At 35.3% G+C, this 20,316-nt stretch overlaps 1 long non-coding RNA gene across 1 annotated transcript in view; it reads right to left on the bottom strand.

Annotated features, from left to right (window-relative positions):
- The window catches only part of LOC143253745 (uncharacterized), a 69,687-nt gene extending 49,726 nt beyond the window's left edge, over positions 1–19,961 (bottom strand). Inside the window, exon 1 of the long non-coding RNA XR_013029836.1 lies at positions 19,492–19,961. This is a non-coding gene — a long non-coding RNA (uncharacterized LOC143253745). The remainder of the gene's footprint in view (positions 1–19,491) is intronic.
- Positions 19,962–20,316: the final 355 nt, after the last annotated feature.

Below are 20,316 nucleotides of genomic sequence, written 5' to 3'. Positions count from 1 at the left end.
AAAATTAGGGACGGCTAGCGCAGATATCCTTCGAGTAGCTTTGCGCCAAATTCAAAACAAACAAACAAACTAAGATGAAACGGTTTGTTTGGGAATTTCGCACAAAGCTACTCGAGGGCTATCTGTGCTAGCCGTCCCTAATTTAGCAGTGTAAGACTAGAGGGAAGACAGCTAGTCATCACCACCCACCGCCAACTCTTGGGCTACTCTTTTACCAACGAATAGTAGGATTGACCGTCACATTATACACCCCCACGGCTGGGAGGGCGAGCATGTTTAGCGTGACGCGGGCGCGAACCCGCGACCCTCAAATTACGAGTCGCACGCCTTACGCGCTCGGCCATGCCATGCAAGATGAAACGGGCTAATGTGCTTAAGAATTTTGTTGTTTTACTACTAAAATTTTTTTTTTTTCACCAAACGAAATGAGCTTGTGTTTATTTTAATATCCCGTACAATTTTCTACTTAGATAAACGCTATAAATCATGTTCAGTTTAGGAAACCTGTGAAACTATAATATGATGCCATTATTTTTTATTCTTTTAACGGCAGTGATAAACCTCTCTGGTTGTTAGCCCTAAAGTGTATACGTTAATGTCTTTAAAATTTACTCTTAAAATGTAGGCATTGATGTTATTATGTCAGGATTAATGATAGTTTTAACAAACTGTTAGTCTAAACACATGGACGTTAAATGTTTACATTAGGACTACAACACATTGACCATTTATACGTTTATTTGAATGCCTACGCTTGTTTCTGCATAGTTTTCTGTTTTGCATGTGACGTATATTCTTGATTGTGTATTGCGCAAGTCCCGCCTGTCCTAGAAATTTGTAGAGGATTTTTGAGCATAAGAATCAACAGCGTTCTAGGCGTGTACATAATACTAGTATTTAATATTATTGTTGTCAAATGAACTTTGCTGAATGTTCTAGGGTCTCGCGTGATTCGTATGAAAAGCAGCTAGCGAGAAACGGAAGAAGAATCTTATTGGTCAGATACAGTCAGTAAGCTATAGGCCTAGAAAGCTATAAGCTGTAATTAACGCCTATTAATCGGAAAACTATAAAATTTGACCAGAAACGTTTATACATTTCGAACATTACAAACCGTTTAACTTCAGTGAATTCACTTAGACGATAGCGCTTCTACGAAGATATTAAAAAGACAGACGAGATGTGACAATAGTAATTCAGAATCTCGGTTTTGGACCTTGATCATCGATAAAATATTCAGTTCTGAACCGGATATAAGACCACTATTGTCTGTAAGTTTGTACAACTGTTGTATATAAATCATTATATATTAGTAATAATTGTTATTATTATTTTGTTTGTATATTAAAATATATTTGTGTTAAAAATGAAAACTGCATGCATCAATCTTGTCGACAAATAACGTAGATTTGTATTAACAGTTCATTATCTTCTAAATTCAAATTTCCGGTTATTTGAAATAGTAATACGTAACATACGTAATACAATAAATCGGAGACTCGTCCGAAATTAATAATATGTAACAGGATCAGTAGTGATTTTCTCAAGCTATTAGCTCTAGTACTGTTAGTCTTAAGATGTAGATGTTAAATGTGTACATCAGGATTAATAGTGATTTTCTCAAGCTTTTAGCCCTAAAATTGCTAGTCTTAACATGTAGATGTCAAATGTTTACATCTGGATCAATAGTAATTTTCTCAAGTTGTTAGCCTTAACATGTATACGCTTCGTTTGTTTTGCCTTTGAGCTGCAGAATTATTAAATCTCAATATTTTCGATTCAGCTGAAACAGTAATAGGTCATTTGTTCCTGTTGTTCGCTAACTCGAAGATTGCATTTGTCGTTTGTGGCTGTATAACTTATGTTTGCATCGTTGCTTGCGCCTAGGAGGATTCAAAACCTAGAAGTGACGATCCTTTCGAGTTGCCGACACCAAAAGCGCCAAACGTCTCGCCTCACTCGGGATTGATCACGTTTAACACCATTTAGACGTCAAATAGAAACGAACCAATCGTTTTCGGTTGGACAGCCGTTGTCTAGTTACTTACTTATATATTAAGTCTTAGATACGATTGGTGTGAACTACCTTGTTGCTATGGAGCTTGTTTGTGAACCATCAAAAATTGGAGGCTTTTAACAGCCTATTTCAATTTAGTCTGTGTGACTTTGGACGTATGATGATGACGTACTTGAAAGTATTTAAGTATGTTATCCGTAATCACCTATAACTGGCCTCGTGTCACCACTAGAAGTGAAAAAGAGATACATTCATCCGAAAAGAGACTTTACTGGTCGCTAGCAAAACAAATATATGGATTATATACTCATCATATTGACAAGAAAACTTTAAAAATGTAACGAGTCTTTTTGGTCGCGTATTAATTCCGGTACTTGTTACTGGCTGTGTTATAATAATGTATCTATAGAAACGGGTACGTTTTCCGACGTACAGTGTTAAGTCTACGGATTTACAACGCTAAAATCAAGGGGTTCGATTCCTCTAGGTGGACCCAGCAGATAGCCCCATGTGGCTTTGCTATAAGAAAACACACATTTTCCGACAGCTTATTAATTTGAGCTCTTGAGAAGATGAGTACTTTTTTTATGGGAATCTATTTTAGTGGCATTTTGAAATTGATTACGTTTGAAACTCCTATATTTCAGTTTCATGTAAATATAAAATTTTAATGGAGATTGTTGGTGTCATTGATTTCTAAAGATTTTGAGTCCAAGCGATCAAATGTATAGAAAATAAAAGCTGTTACTTCTATATACAGTTTTTTTTTAAATCTAAATTAGCTTATATCTCAGAAAGTGAAGGGTCAAATGCGGAGCTCTTGCTATTTTTAACTTTACTTTTTTGTCAGTATTGTAAACCCAATAATGAAGTTCAAAGAAAAACTGTATTTTTTGTACTGCTCTTCTTTTAACGCCCCCTGGTGGCTCAGTGGAAAGTCTGAGAAGTTTTGACGCTGAAAATTGGTTTTGATACTCACAGTGGGCACAGCATTGATAACCATTGTATAAATTTATGCTAAACAACAAAACAAAACCTGGCCACTCATATCTTTTATTGTGAACCATGGTGTCCGTTCTGGCGTTCGTCTGCTTTTCGTTTGAAAAGCTGCGCACGCAGGTAAAATTCAACATTCACTTATGAAATGAGGAGAGAATAGACAGACATGTTGAAGTCAAATCTTAGTTCACAATCAGAATATACTACACTAAATTGTTAATGATTAACCATACTGTCATTCACACGTCAAAATGTGACGTAACTTAAATAATAAAAATGTAGATTTACTGTATGCTACTGCTGAGTGGCTCTTAGCATGACCGATATGTTCAACAGTTAATTTACACTGCGGGAGTATAAGTAACTCAGACCTTTGGTTCTTATGAAATAATTTAAACTGATAGACTGACTTGACTCTTTCTCGCCACTGATGACGGGTACGTTTGTTTGTAACGTATCATGATGAATTTGTTTGTCGAATTTCGTGTAATGATACTTAAGGAGCATCTGCGTTAACCGTTCATAAGTTTAAAGTGAAAGACCAGAGGGAAGGTAGCTAGTTCACGCCATCCACTATCAGCTCTTGGGTTACGATTTATGAGATTAACCGTTAAATTACAAATCCAACAAGGGCAAGTATGTTCAGTGACGGGATTCAAAACCGCGACCCACAGGTTGCGAGTAGAACGCCCTAACCACTGAGCCATATGTAATGTTGAAGCCTGTGTGTTTCTTAAATTTGACCAAATCAATGTTGAGTATAAAGTTTAGTTGTTACCAGGTCTCGATGGACAAATGAAATTATTCATTGAGTAGTGTGAAAGTCCGCTCACAAATCACAATTGCATGAGAATAGTCAATGATATATAAAACTACTATATATCTTAATTTAAAAAATACTTGACAATTTTAAGGTAGGTCCTTCACTTAAATTATACTGGAACAGTAAATAATGTGGACAGAGTAAAAACAGTGCGATATTATTTAAAATAATCTGTGTGACGAGTGTGTAATTTTCATGTATACACGTTCTTATGATCTGATAACCATATTCGAGCCTTGAATTTCAAACTAACTTTTTAAAGTTAAATCAGTGTCTAAACTTTTTAATGTATTTTTTTTAGCTAAACACAAAAATGAGCGAAGAGAGGACCCTTTGTGCAGTAGTGGCGCTATGGGGGTATTTACCGACTCAAATTTTTTATCCCCCCCAATCTTACATGTACAGAGCAAATTTAATGCGTATAATAGGAAAATACGTTCGCATGCGCACTACAGGTTTAGGAATGTTTTTCTTTCTTGTATACTAGTAGTCAACCAGACATAACCTATAATAATAGGTATTCCCTTTAAGCCTACATTTTTTATATTAATGATACTACTGCTGCACTAAATTATTATTTATTTAATTAAACACTTTTCGAAAGAACATTATTTACTAATCCACTTTTAAAGGAACTTACTATCTCCTCCCCCAAAGATGCTAGAATGATCAAAACAATGTTTGATACAAGATGTGTAAGTACTTTAGGGTTAAAACTTAATACAAAGAAATTTCTTAAACTCAACGTTAGCCTAAAAATTACATGTATAACATATCTTCTTTTGCCCCCCAAAAGTCTGGCGTGACCCCACTGGTCCCCCTCCTCAAATTTTGGGTGCTGGCGCCTCCACTGTCATTGCATACATTACAATAATTCGAATAACCGTTTTAAAGTTCAGACATTTTGAGCAGTTAACACTGGTATATGCTGTGCGCATGCGCTTTGTGTAAAATTAAATTTATGGGCTAGGAGTGCTGGCAACCCATAAAACAAAAAGAATAACTACAACTTTGAACTAGAGCTAAAATGGGATAGTTAAATAAAGTTAAACGATAAGTAAATTAGATGTGAATGAAATGTATGCGTGTTAGAAAAAAACAACAACAAAGAAACGATACGATTCTCATGAACATAAACTGGTAACTTAGTATTAAAGAAAAACATACAAATTAAAAATTGAAGAAATGGAGAATTCTAAAATGTGAAACAAGTGACTCATGAATTTTTGTGTGTTTTTTTTTAAGTTAAACACCCAATTACACAATGGACTGTTTGTTATTTGTTTCTAGCAGTGTAAGACCACAGACATACCTTTGTGCCACTGGGGGTCTTGGAATAGTAATAGTAAATATAAGTTGAAAATATTAATTAATATAAATGATTAATATTGTGAATCAGAAAGAGAAATTCGAGGAATTGCTGGTTTTTCTTTTTATACCTGTAAATTTAATATTAGTGGTAAACGAAACCAGAATTTATATTAAACAAAACATTAATTGTTCAGAATTGTATCTAATTTTTAAAATGTAGTGAAGTTTAGAAATCAAGACTGGAAATGAAAAAGTGACACGTGAGGCTAAAATACGAACACAAAACAATGAGTAATTATCGAATTATGAACTAATAAAATTTAAACAAATAAAACAAATGAATTACATATTTAAAAACAAAGTATCATAAATACCATTATTTTATTTTCAATACCTCCGGTAGGAGGGCGTATATTTAGGGACTTACAACACTAAACTCTTGCGTTAGATTCTCCGCAGTGGAAACAGATGAACAAAATTATTTTGTTTGTTTGCCTCAGAAAAAAGTCACATTGAGCTCTCTGCTACGTTCACCGCAGGGAATCGATCCGCGGATTATATTATTGTAAGTCCGTAAACTTACAGCTGTCCCAAGGGGGAACAATTTTTTTTTTGTACGGTTTCAGTTATTTCAGGTTTGTATACAATTAGGATTACTCTTCGAAGTCCAAATGCTCTGTAAATAGTTCTGAATAGAAGTTATCTGCCCCCCCCCTCCAGATGGTTGGGGACACTTGACTCGTAATCTGAGGATTGCGAGTTCGAATCTCCGTCACACTAAACATGCTCACCATTTCAGGCGTGGAAATCATTATAAAGTGATGATCAGTCCGGCTATTCGTTGGTAAAAGAATAGTCCAAGAGTTGACGGTGGGTAGTGATTACTAGCTGCTTTCCCTCTAGTCCTACACTGATAAATTAGGGACGTTTAGCTTTGTGAGAAATAAAAAAAAACACGACAATAACAAACAAATTATCTAAGCGGTATATAATTGAAACACACACGTGCCCTCCAGTTGCAAAGTGGTATGTTTGCAGCTTTACAACACTAGAAACTAGGTTTCGATACCCGTGGTGGACAGAGGACAGATAGCCCAATCTATAGCTTTACGCTTAACTTGAAACAAACACATACACACACTCACGTATAATCTAACTTTCGTAGCAGAGACTAGCAGTTCGCCATTTTGAACACACGGAACTAGTGCTGCAACCTGGTGGATGTAAAATTATGTGGATTGATTTTGTGTGTACTTAGCTATCGCGCTGTGTAATTATTCACTAGCTGAATGCAACTGAGTGACATCTCTATAGTATTTGACATCACGTACATAATTTCAGATAAACTGGTAACCCATAGAAATATTTGGATATGAAAGGTTTAAAACATTTTCCGTTGAGCAATTCGTTAATATTATGCAGATAAGTATTAAACAAAACTTCGGCATTATCAGTTCTATCTTACATACAAAATAAACTAATAATTACGACAACAATTACGTAGTTACAATACTGGATAAAATAATACTTTTTTACAATTATTTAAACTTTTACTGGCTTGAAGAAAATGTAATTTTTTTTTTACATTATCATGGTACTTTCTCCAACTCTAAGGCAAAACAAAAGAGGAAATGACGTAAACAAACGAATTCTTAAGCTACATTCACAATTCAAGTGTCCACAAAATTCCATTATGTGCTGTCTAAAGTCCAGTCATGTGGGAACGAACACTAATTATAAAATAATTACAATTAATTTTCAATTTCGATTAAATGTTTACTAGATTAAAATTCAAGGGACATGAGACGGTACTAAAATGTTAGTTTTAAGTTTATTTGAAACATATTTACTACAGATATAACGTTTTTATAACAAATGAAAACCAATACAAATGAGAACTAAGAAAGTTGTTGTTTGTAATTAATGACACCACCGCATCGTGGCTCTGTCCACGATGGGTATCGAATGCGGGTTTCTATTGACGCGACTCCGCACACATACCGCTGTACCACTCGGGATGCTGAAAAAAAACTAAGTTATAGTTTAATGAAGACAGTACTTTATAACAAAATATGTAACATATATTTAAAGGCCTATTTTCTTAAAATATAAAAAGCATTTTGTTTTTCTAAACAATGGCACCAAATCTTCTTTGCAGCAAGCAAGTGCCCATTAAAGCTTCCATTGACAAGAATGTACATATTCGTTACTTGAATGTTCTCTGTTTAAGAAAAAAATATCTTTTACCTCCTTAAAATCTGAATAATAACATTCTTTATCGATCCCCAGTGGCACAACGGCATGTCTACCGACTTACAATGCTAGAAACCTGGTTTAAATACCCGTGGAAAGCAGGGTACAGGTAACCTTTTGTGTATCCCTTTGTGCTTAACTACAAACAAGAATCGATGTATATGTGTGTTTCACTCTTAAACCGCTTGTTGTACTTACTTCTAAATGGTACTAAATGAAACGACTTGGCCCCGAGGTTTACACAAGTGTAGAAAGTTTCACCCAACCCTTTAGGGAACTCTGTGATTTAGCGAAAACACTTTTATGGGATTTCCCGAAAGCGAACCCTAAATTTGACATTAACTTGCATTAGAGTACGTCAATAATTAGGCCTAGTAATTACCGTTCGCTATTAGACAGACATAAAATGCACTATAATATAAAGTAAACAACTTGTTTTACATCACTTAATAGATAACGACTAATTAAGTGATCAGAAGATAATTATCAAGTTATTTCACTTAATTTTGTTAAATAGTTTGATGTTCGAAAAGATGTTTTTAAAGGATTTTTTAATAAGTGATTTGTTATAAACTCTGTGTAGTTTTTGAACTAAATATCAAATTGTATGTGTGTATGTATTTTAGGCCTAGTTGATATATAAACTTACACTTATTTTAATGTTGAGACGGGTTCGTTACATATTATTAAATACGTGACACGGGTTTGTTGTATGAAATAATTTTGTGCTATTTATTTTATCTTTTCACTCCATTTTTGTTCGTTCTGATATGAAGAACTAAAAACTGAGCAACTGAAGAGCAAGAAGTGTTAAATAAGTCGCTAAATTAGTCCAAATTTCCGTTTCACTTTAATTATAACATAAATACACTACATTCTCTTAAAGCATGTGAAAAAGTGAGAATTTTGATTATTAATTGTTTTCATAACACATTTTATCGAATTTTCTCAATTAATTAAATTATTATTCTTTCTCTAATTTCATAATTTGAATTAATAATTTTTAAGTTAGTTTAGTATTTTGTTAATTTATTATTAATTATACTGCAGAGTGTGTTAAGTCTCTCTATGGAAGAATAGCACGAAACCTTATTAAAGTATTACAAAAGTCATCTGAATTTTCTTCTATACAAGTCACCAAAAGCTAAGTAGCATAGTCGCTCTATCTTTGGCGTATATGACGCTTTTCAGCTACCAGAGTGTCCTAAATTAGAAACAAGCGAATAGTTAAATTCGCTAAACTGAATTTTACCAAAAGCTAAGTAGCATAGTCGCTCTATCTTCGGCGTATATAACGCTTTTCAGCTATCCAGAGTGTCCTAAAGTAGAAACAAGCGAATAGTTAAAGGCAAGATTTCTTATTTTTGTTCATCATTATTTTTCTTCAACAGGCCTAGCGTCCACCATGTTCTAGCAGCAACAATACTTTTAACATAATTTGAGAGAGCAAGACGATATTTAGCTACCCTATTTCATGATTATTATATGTAAACCTATAAAGTTTTTTATATAACCTAGTAACCTCATTGCAGAATTCCCAGTTACAAAATGTTACTCCACTGTAAAATAGTCATAAAAATAATATTCTAAAATTCTCAGATGAAAACTGAGATTGTTTAAATACCAAGCTTTCGATAGGCAAGGCCTGGCATGGCAGGGGAATTAAAGCACTCGACTCGTTATATGAGAGTCGCGGGTTCGAATCCCCGTCATACCAACATGCTCGCCCTTTCAGCCGTGGGGACTTTAATGTGACGGTCAATCCCACTATTCGTTGGTAAAAGAGTAGCGGTGGGAAGTGATTACTAGCTGCCGACTCCAATTTTGCAGTGTAAGACTAGAGGGAAGGCAGCTAGTCATCACCACCACATATCTATTAATCTGGTTAATAATTACGTCAACCTCAATCCCTATCTCGTGCGGTTCCTTCTTCCAAGTGCTGTAGCCAGCTTTATCTTGCTTGTTAGTTTGTTTTGAATTTTCGCGCAAAGCTACACGAGGGCTATCTGCGCTAGCCGTCCCTAATGTAGTAGTGTAACACAAGAGGAAAGGCAACTAGTCACCACCACCCACCGCCAACTATTAAGCTACTCTTTTGCAAACGAATATTGGGATTGACTGACACATTATAACACCCCCACGGCTGAAAGGGCGAGTATGTTAGGTGTCACGGGATTCTAACCCGCGACCCTCGGATTATGAGTCAAGTTCCCTAACCTCCAGCACTACATTGCTTTTGTATTTAGCTATTTGTTCCCCTAATACTTATTGTATATATGAACATAGTATTTGGATAGACAGCATGAAAGATAAACATACTAATTTATTAAAAACACCTATGTAAGTGACAAAGCACAACAAACGCAACTAAGGTAAAAATAACATTGCTTCCATTTCGATTTTTATCAAAAGACAAAAAATTGTTTGAAATAAGTTGAAACAATGCTTTCAACAAAGAACTGCCATTATGAAAAAGGTGAAATATAATAGTATTGGTCAGTTATAAGAGCATAACGTTAGATGCATCGTTTTGATTTCGGACATGACTGAGTGGTTGGTGTATAAAGGCGGTGAATCATAAAGTTCACGGGTGACAACGTCTCGTTGTCCTTAAAACACGCTACGCAGTCTCTAACCGTAAGTAAGCTGTAAGCCAGATCACACTGTTCCCCTGCACAAAACCAGATAGGGTTGGCGGTCGGTATTGTTTAAATCAGTGTAAAAGTACATTCTGTTAATAGAACACAGTGGAATAGCTTCTTTCTCAAGGGTTTATGTTTATTTACATTGCCTTTTATATTTATATCAACAAAACACGGTTCCTACTTGGAATAGCTTCTTTACAAAGGGTTTATATTTATTTACATTGTCTTTTATATTTATATCGACAGAACACGGTTCCAACTTGGAATAGCTTCTTTACCTAGGGTTTATGTTTATTTACATTGTCTTTTATATTTATATCGACAGAACACGGTTCCTACTTGGAATAGCTTCTTTACAAAGGGTTTATGTTTATTTACATTGTCTTTTATATTTATATCGACAGAACACGGTTCCAACTTGGAATAGCTTCTTTACCTAGGGTTTATGTTTATTTACATTGTCTTTTATATTTATATCGACAGAACACGGTTCCTACTTCGAATAGCTTCTTTACCTAGGGTTTATGTTTATTTACATTGTCTTTTATATTTATATCGACAGAACACGGTTCCTACTTGGAATAGCTTCTTTACAAAGGGTTTATGTTTATTTACATTGTCTTTTATATTTATATCGACAGAACACGGTTCCTACTTGGAATAGCTTCTTTACAAAGGGTTTATGTTTATTTACATTGTCTTTTATATTTATATCGACAGAACACGGTTCCAACTTGGAATAGCTTCTTTACCTAGGGTTTATGTTTATTTACATTGTTTTTTATATTTATATCGAGAGAACACGGTTCCTACTTCGAACAGGTTCTTTACCAAGGGTTTATGTTTATTTACATTGTCTTTTATATTTATATCGACAGAACACGGTTCCTACTTGGAATAGCTTCTTTACCTAGGGTTTATGTTTATTTACATTGTCTTTTATATTTATATCGACAGAACACGGTTCCTACTTGGAATAGCTTCTTTACAAAGGGTTTATGTTTATTTACATTGTGTTTTATATTTATATCGACAGAACACGGTTCCTACTTGGAATAACTTGTTTACGAAGGATTTACGTTTGTTTACATTGTGTTTTATATTTATATCGACAGAATACGGCTCCTACTTGGAATAACTGTTTACGAAGGATTTACGTTTGTTTACATTGTGTTTTATATTTATATCAACAGAATACGGCTCCTACTTGAAATAACATTGTTTACAGAAGGATTTACGTTTTGTTTACATTGTGTTTTATATTTATATCAACAGAATACGGCTCCTACTTGAAATAACTGTTTACGAAGGATTTACGTTTGTTTACATTGTGTTTTATATTTATTTCGACAGAATACGGCTCCTACTTGGAATAGCTTCTTTACAAAGGGTTTATGTTTATTTACATTGTGTTTTATAGTGATATCGACGGAACACGGTTCCTACTTGGAATAACTTGTTTACGAAGGATTTACGTTTGTTTACATTGTGGTTTATAGTGATATCGACGGAACACGGCCACTACTTAGAATAGCTGCATTGGTAATGTTTTTCTTTCTTGTTTCACTGCCTTATTTCTCAACAGAAGCTGTAGAACTAGCAAGGATTTGTTTGTTATATGTTTCCTTTTATTTATTTTGCTCAAATAATACATTCTATGCTGCTTCTTTAGAGACCTTTGTTTTTTTATTCATATTATGTTCCTTTCATGGAAACATTATGTACTTGGAACTGTTTTTTGCTACAGCTTACATTGTGAGCACAGATATTCAGAAATTGGCGATTTGTATCGAACTATATGTTTATAGTGTATGTAACTTGTAACTAGTAGGTCATAACTTGACTTACTTTAACCTCACCTGATTTGAAAATAATCCATTTATATATTTGTCGATTTTTCTCTACGTCATGAAGCAGCTGGAATGCTAGTAGTCATAATTTTCTCTCAGACTAAACGAACAAGGAAATAAAGTTTTAATACATAATTCACCAAATTAATTGAGAAACATTCGTAGAGATTCGAAATGACTAAAGAGTTTATTCAAATTAGATGTGACGTCACGTACGAGAAAAGCTCGAGCTAACGTATTTTTTTTTACCCGAAAACTTTCTGTTGTAGGTGCTAGTGTAAACGCAGATGAAAAATTCACAAAATAAGACAAAAATGTTTACCTACGTAAATTAATAAAATTTGTCATGTAGTTGTTCAGCCGCTAGATGTCATTCAAATATGGAGATTTAATAAACTGTTCAATTATGCAACAGTTGATTGAAGACCCAAATTAGTATCGTATTACTTGGATTTAAAATAAAATGTTTAATTTTTCTAAAACTCAGATCTCTCCTTATATGATCACGAGATTAGAATCACGACCTTAGAAATGAAACTTTTTCTTCTCACGTGACTGTTATGTAAACAAATTTTTAATAAAGTAGGAACATCCTACATCACTGGAGTAAGCTTAGTAGATTTAGCAAATCAGAGGGAGATGGGCGGAGAAAGCAGTAAAGTGACCATACTGAATAAACAAATAATTAACGTCTTAACAAAGACCAGTTCTGGTGCGGATTGGTATCTGATGTTTTTTTAGTTCTGAGTTTTAATTTGTAAACTGAAGATATTTTCAGTTGATTCAATTTTTTTTTCTCTTGACATAATTAATAAGGATTTTAAATTATCGGAGCCAGTATGTTTACACATACGGCTAAATGCTAAAACTCACAACATAACCATTTATGGAAGTGGCATCTGTTTCAAGCTCGATAAAATATTCGTCATTAATTTCTTATTCTGTTTTGAAAAACAATAAATCAACTGTACTCTTTCTTTTGTTCTTTTTTGTTTGTTTGTTTGTTCGAAGTTAAGCAGAAAGCTTGTTTTGATTTGTTTGATTTTGAATTTTGCGCAAAGCTACACGAGGGCTATCTGCACTAGCCGTCCCTAATTTAGCAGTGTAAGAAAAGATGGAAGGCAGTTAGTCATCGCCATTAACCGCCAACTCTAGGGCTACTCTTTTACCAACGAATAATAGGATTGATAGTCACATTATAATGCCCTCACGGCTGATAGGGCGAGCATGTATGGTGCGACGGGTAGTCGAACCCGCGACCCTCAGATTACGAGTCAAATGTCTTAATCCACCTGGATGTAAAAATGTATTCTTACGACGGCTGGCATAGGTATTAAAACTTTTATTAGTTGCGATCTCTCTTTGTTAACCTGAAGATGATTTAAGAAGGTTGAAACTTTGTTCTGTACTTTATTTTAATTAAAGTTTTAATACCCATACCAAGCATATTCAAAATACAGGTTGCTGATCAACATTACCCACCGCCAAAACTATTGCATTGAGCTTTACTAACGATTATAGTGGGAATAACCGTCTCAAAAGGTGAACATATTCAGTGACGGGATTCGAACTCGCGACCCTCAGTTCACAGTTAAAATGTAAGAGGTTCCGGACCACGGGGGCTCATGTCTTAGTGTTAGCCCCTAGAGTACATAATCTGCACATTAAATTTCTTTTTCACTTAGAACTGGCTACATACTGAATGACATTAGGGTTGAGAAAAAAGGGTTAATAGGTAAAGCAAGTATATATATATATCCTTCTGTATGTTTGTCTCTATTTCGTGTCACAAGTTGATCTGAGGAATTTAGTCGAAGAATTCGATTGCCCCCATCCCACCGCCTTTATGCCCTGAACGAGGACTTATTTCAGCGAGGAGGTCGGTAGGAAAGTAGGTGGCGTTTAGTGTTGTACATACGAGCTTTTGATGTGCTTATAACTCCAGACATTGGCAAATGGCGGCCTACGCTCCATTTACTACAGCATCAATTCTTAAGCCAGGAGTTTCCAACTCCAAGTATCTTTACTAGTCCACATAGTGGCTGTCTTTCCCACTTCGTCACGTAAATAAAACGTATGTTACTTGGTCTGAGACAAAAGAAGACCTAGTCAGAATACATTCAGACCACAAAGCGTAAATTTCTGTAGATTAGTGCCTTTTTCTAGCACAAGTTATACTTTTCAACAAGTCTGTTAGTTTAAAAAAACTCAATAATAATAAATTAAATCGCGTTTATATTACTATCCGCCATTTTTCTCGTTAACGTATTCAATACAATGTAAAAATCAACCATAGAGTATTAGGCTATTTGTTCGTTTTATTATATCCTCGTGCTCAGTACAGTTTCTTGTTGCATACAACGCAAACTAATTAATTAATAAGAAAACTTATGCTGTGTCGTATGTCTAAAGTGCATAAGTGTTTTGATTACAATGAAAATTAGCATAAATTTACTGACAAAACTGAACAGAATTTGGTATTTTCAACCTAAATGGGACCTTATGTAGTAAATGGGCCAATAAACGACCTGATCAGAGACCCCATGGTTCAATGATGTCCGTCCATGTAATTGAGAACTGCTGAGCGGAAAGAAGGTAACCATTAAGCAAGATTGGCTTCCATTTGTATAACACCAGCAACTAACTCGAACCTTGTACTTTCTAATTCACACTCCGGAACACCAACCGATAGGCTTAATCGAAATTCTTGTAAATTTTAAGTGTACAGACAATCGAAGTATCCAAAAATGTGTAAATTTAAGTGAGGTGAAAGTAAAAATACGTGAAAATGGTGAAACATTTATTAAAGCGAAAACAATCATTTCACCAGATAACATGGAAATTAAAGTAACGTGGTTTGTAGATGGCATTCATTACCTAAACCGTCAACCTGAAAAGACAGTAATCTAATAAGTAATAATGTGTAAACTCCTCTTCTTTTGTTATTGGGCCCGGCATGGCCAGGTATGTTAAGGCGTTCGACTCGTAATCTGAGGGGCGCGGGTTCGAATCCTGGTCGCACCAAACATGCTCACTCTTTAAGCCATGGGTACGTTATAATGTGACGGTAAATCCCACTATTTGTTGGTAAAAGAGTAGACCAAGAGTTGGCGGTGGGTGGTAATGACTAGATGGCTTCCCTCTAGTCTTACACTGCTAAATTAAGCACGGCTAGCGCAGATAGCCCTCGAGTGGCTTTGCACGAAATTCAAAACAAACAAAAAATCTTTTGTTATTAATTGTATTAAATATTTAAATAGTTTTTAATTATACTATACTACTGTTAATCTTTTAGGCTTCTTAATATTATGTTATATTTTGAGTTTAGTGATAATGATTTAAGAATAATGTATTTCTCCAAAATAGCCGAAAATCCTGCGATATTAGAATAACGGCCGAAAACGTCTTTAATATCAAGGATACGGCACTAATGCTTTGATTCTTTACAATGTTAGCCAACCTTTTGTTTCCTTACACCTAAAACCTCCATATTCTATTGAATTAGGTTAGATTTGATGTGTATGTTAATTTAGGAGGTGGAGGCTTTCGTAAGTACTGTGAAATAATTATTTGCTTTCTTATGTTGAAGGCAAATTAAGATTGACTTATATAAAAGGCTTGAACATAATTTGCAGGTAATATGTTTGATAATTTTTATACTAAACATATTATCAACAAATTAGGCTTAATTTTGTTTATGATTTCTATCATAAAGTTTAATTTGTTAACCTGGTAGTACTGGATTAATATCGAAATACGTTCGCCACATTCTCCCTTTATAAACCGGCTATTTATGTTTATTAGGCCTACTGAGACGTACCATTGATATGCCTGTATACTTCTGTTTCAAAATGTATATATTTAAACTTAAACCTGTTGAGTGGTGGGTGTTCCCTTTATCACTTTATTGTGATTGCCATGTTTGGAATATTTTTAGTTTTCTCTAGTTTCAAAATGTAATAGTTGAATGCCTTAGAAAAATTTGTCATATACCAAAACTTTAATTTATACGAAGTGTGACTAAACATCTTCTAATGTCAGAGTCCAACATGGGACTTCGTTTTTTAAACAGACCCGTTGCTTCAATCGTCAGAATTCAACCAAAAAGAAAAGACAACATACTCTGACATACATCTAACCTTTCGCCAATTGTGTACCTTCTTACATTTGAGTTGCCATTGAGAGATATGAAAGCCAACAGTATTTCACCAGATGCGGAGGAAAAATTTGAGGTTGTTGAAACATGTATAATTAACAGATAGATCAAACCATATCTTAGTTAACTTTCGTACAACCCAAGAATAGAAAATGATAAAAATTTGAAACGTCTTCACAATAAACAAGAATATAGTTGTCGTAAAACTGGGCACAGAAGGTGTGATGCTGAACAAACAGTATTACATCAAGAAAGCAGTCAGGATACTTTATAACTAACTTTAAAAAACTGGAAAACGATCCTATTTCGACAAGAGAAAGGAAAGTTCAGCCCCCTCTCCAGTGGCACTTACAACGCTAAAAACCGTGCTTAGATACCCGAGGAGGTCGGATCACAGGTAGCTCATTGTGTAGCTTTGTGCTTAATTAGAAACAAACAGAATAAAATTTCGGATATATCAGTTTAAGTCGAAGAAAGATAATATGCAAAAAAGAGAGAGTTTGTTCTGGTGTCAGCCCACTGTGGTCGAATGACTGAGGTCACTGTTATCGAACGTTGGCACTTACAGTCACGAGTTACCGGATTTTTTGTGTGCGTTTTCTTATAACAAAGTCACATCGGGCTATCTCATGTGTCCACTGAGGGGAATCAAACCCTTGATTTCAGCCTTGTAAACCTGTTTGTTTGTTTTTTAAATCAAGTTTAATCATACCTATACGCTCAAATAAATTTGTTACCTTCGTACCCGGATGTTAGGATATATTGCATTTTGGTCCGTATCCGTGCATATCCGTGCGTGTACTTCGAAAAATAATAAACCAGTTTACGTGAAAGTTGTGCAGTAGGAAGAGTGCCCCATCCCCATATCTGGTTTGGATCCATGTTCTAGAAGAATTTGAAACATTTTCAACAGGTCTAATAAGTTTAATAACTCATAATGATAATTGTCTACATCGCGTATTTATTACTTACTATCCGCCATTCTTCTAAGTTTGTTGATAATAACTATGTAGGCCCGGTATGGCCAGGTGGTTCGGGCGCCCGACTCGCAATATGAGAGTTCGCGAGTTCAAATTCCCGTTACACTCAACATGCTCGCCCTTTCAGCTGTAAGCTACGTTATAATGGGACGGTAAATTCCAATATTCGTTGGTAAAAGAGTAGCCCAAAAGTTAGCGGGGATTGGTGATGACTAGCTGCTTTCACTCTAGTCTTACACTACGAAATTAGGGACGGCTAGCGCAGATAGCCCTCGTATATCTTCGCGCGAAATTGAAAACAAACAAAATGTGATCTGATTAGGAGTGAATTTGAGGTACACGTTAAAACTAAAAACCTAAACATTTGAGAAGAGGCAAGGGTATGCAACCCCTCTGATTACAAAGCCACATTGGATTATCTGCTGCATCCACTGCAAGGTATCAAACTCCGTATTTTAGCGACATAATTCCGTAGACTTAATGCTGATCCACCGGAGAAGCCAGTGAGTTAACAAAGATGATCTAAGAAAGTCAAAACGTTGTTCTCTGCTTGATTAATAAAAATGTTAATACCCATACCAGCCGTCCATTTTGAGCTTCTTAGGTCATCTTCAGATTAATAAAGACGATACATTTTTATTTCAAGTGGGTTTCTCATCGTCATGGAAGTTTGCTAATGATTTACAAGATGTCAAGTCTGATGATGTAGTTTATATGATCATTTTTTTCACGTCGGAAGAAAACGTGAATTTATACTATAATACAGTTTATTTAGAAACAGTAAAAATTCGCTCCAAAAGAATGTTGCTTAATGTCATGCAATCAGATAAATTAAGTTGGTATAATTTTCAGATTAACTCTAGAGAAACGTTCAAACGAAATTTGATTCAATGTCGACCATTATTGCAAGTTGGCTCTTTGAAAACTCTTAAGTTTGGTGTTTGTACCACATGTAAACATTATCAGTCGAAGTGTATATTTTGATAGCTTTTATCCCTATAGTATTCAGAGAGAACTTTCCCAAAATGTCTGCCTATTTACATCGTAACATTTCAAGTGATCACAGTTTCTTAATAATGAAATTAATAACATGAGATATTATCCTATGTTAACGGAATACAAAAATGATCATATAACTGACAAAAACTGTGGCGATGTCGCAAAGTGACCTTTGACATTAATTACTCTTGCCACGTGTGAATGCACAGTATTAGTATGTAAGGAAACATTATTGATCATTAGAAGTTTCAAATCAACTCTTATATTTAATATTTTATGGTAAAACACTTCGGCCCTGATCAAATCTTCTATCGATGATTATTAGTTATTTTCTTCCATATTTTGGGGAAAACAATTCGGTCTCGGAACACTTTGCTCCAGACTTTTCTCAGGATTATGAGATTGTTATATACATTCCTAAAATCAAAATCATAACCAAAGTTCTTATTTTGTGTGGGTTTCATTTGTTTTGAATTTTGCGCAAAGCTACTCGAGGGCTATCTGCGTTAGCCGTCCCTAATTTACCATTTCAAGACTAGAGGGAAGGCAACTAGTCATCACCACCCACCGCCAACACTTGGGCTACACTTTTACCAACGAATAGAGGGATTGACCGTAACATTATAACGTTCCCACGGCTGAAAGGGCGAGCATGTTTGGTATAATGGGGATTTGAACCCACGATATCCTCAGATAACGAGTCGAGTGCCTTAACCACCTGGTCATGCCGAGCCTTATGTGTGTGGGTGGGTGGGGGTACGTAAACCACGGTCTTGTTATAAAAGTGTTGAAATATTGCAACATATTTATAATTATAAAAAACCAATGTTCCAAATCATTCTAATAGAAGCTTAAGGAAACGGGCAAAGACTTGGAATAAAATGCTAGATAAAGGATAAAAAACCAAAAAACCTTCACTTTATTGAATATGGTAAGACAAGAAGTTACTGTTGGGGCAAGACACTCAGTAATAGGCTTAGAAACGCTGTTTAAGTATAAAAAGCAACGAACAGGTGCAATACCAAAGACTCTTCCCTGGTAAACCCGGGAGATGTAGATAGAAAAGTTGTTTGCAATTTCATGTAATGTTTGTCGCTGTTGTTCTACAGGACATTTTGTTTTGGAAATACTAGCCTTTAATGTTTATAAAGCTAGATAATGGGCTATATATGCTCTACTTTCCGCGGGTATCGAAACGCTATTTTAGCGTCATCAGTTCTCAAATTTATGGCTAAGCTACTGAGAGGACGGAGAGTTACCTACTAATATTTTGTGGTGTTTGTTAGTTAGGTTTTATCTCTCACACACGCACAATCAATCCACCATAACAGCATGTTGTTTAGCCAAGTTATTACGCAGACAAAACAGCATTACTTACATACACAAAAGATCTGTACGAAGTAAGAGTTTAACCTTACCTCAAACAGAGTAGAGCATGGAATGGAATGTACGTAATACCTTATTAGCGGGTTCTCTTGGCATTATTGTCCCTCACCAGCAACTGTGTCTCCTGTCCCAGCAATAACTTGCAGCTGCGACCGCATGACCCGCAGAATTCCTCGTCGGTCCAACTGGTGTTCCTAATCCGTCAACGTCCAAGTGTGAGACTTTGCGGCCCTACACGCATGATCGTGCCGCTGCTTGTTGACACCTTTTGACGTCGCCGCCGAGATTTAGTAGGCCTGCCAGATTACTTGAAATGTAGATGGTTATCGTTGCAATTAGCAGCTTATAAGGCTTAAGGATAACGTCGACTACAGATACTTTCTACGGCCAAGGTTTTGGAGTAAAACAGATTACGAGAGCGGCTCTTTTTACCGAGGAATTGATACTGTCGCCGCCTCGAGCAAGCCAGGCGTGTCTTTTCTTCGTGCCTCGGGGGAAAAGACTTTTCCCGACTTTATGTTATAAGGAGATGAAATGTTCTCTATTCCAAGATTTTTTGTATATGTTGAAAAAAGACAAGTACCGTGACTGTGATTCTAGTTTTCGGTTAACACAAATTTTATTAATTACTACAAGTAAAGAATTTGCGTGATGTGTCTTTTGATGGTATATATGTATATATATATATATACACGCACGCACGCACACAGGTATAGATATAGGAACTGCTGAGTTTTATATCATACATCTCTGTGAAGAAAAACAATAGTAGAAAATGTTGAATATATCATAAGCGTATGGTTATTACATTTTTGCTACCGCTCAGCGGTAAACCTGAGGTCTTAAAACGCTAAAATGCAGGCTTAGATACCAGCGGCGAGCCGAGACAACCAATTT

Source organism: Tachypleus tridentatus, chromosome 6 (assembly GCF_004210375.1).
Source record: "Tachypleus tridentatus isolate NWPU-2018 chromosome 6, ASM421037v1, whole genome shotgun sequence".
Lineage (NCBI taxonomy): Eukaryota > Metazoa > Arthropoda > Merostomata > Xiphosura > Limulidae > Tachypleus > Tachypleus tridentatus.
Note: the sequence above shows the minus strand (reverse complement) of the source record. Positions and strands in the feature narration are given on the sequence as shown.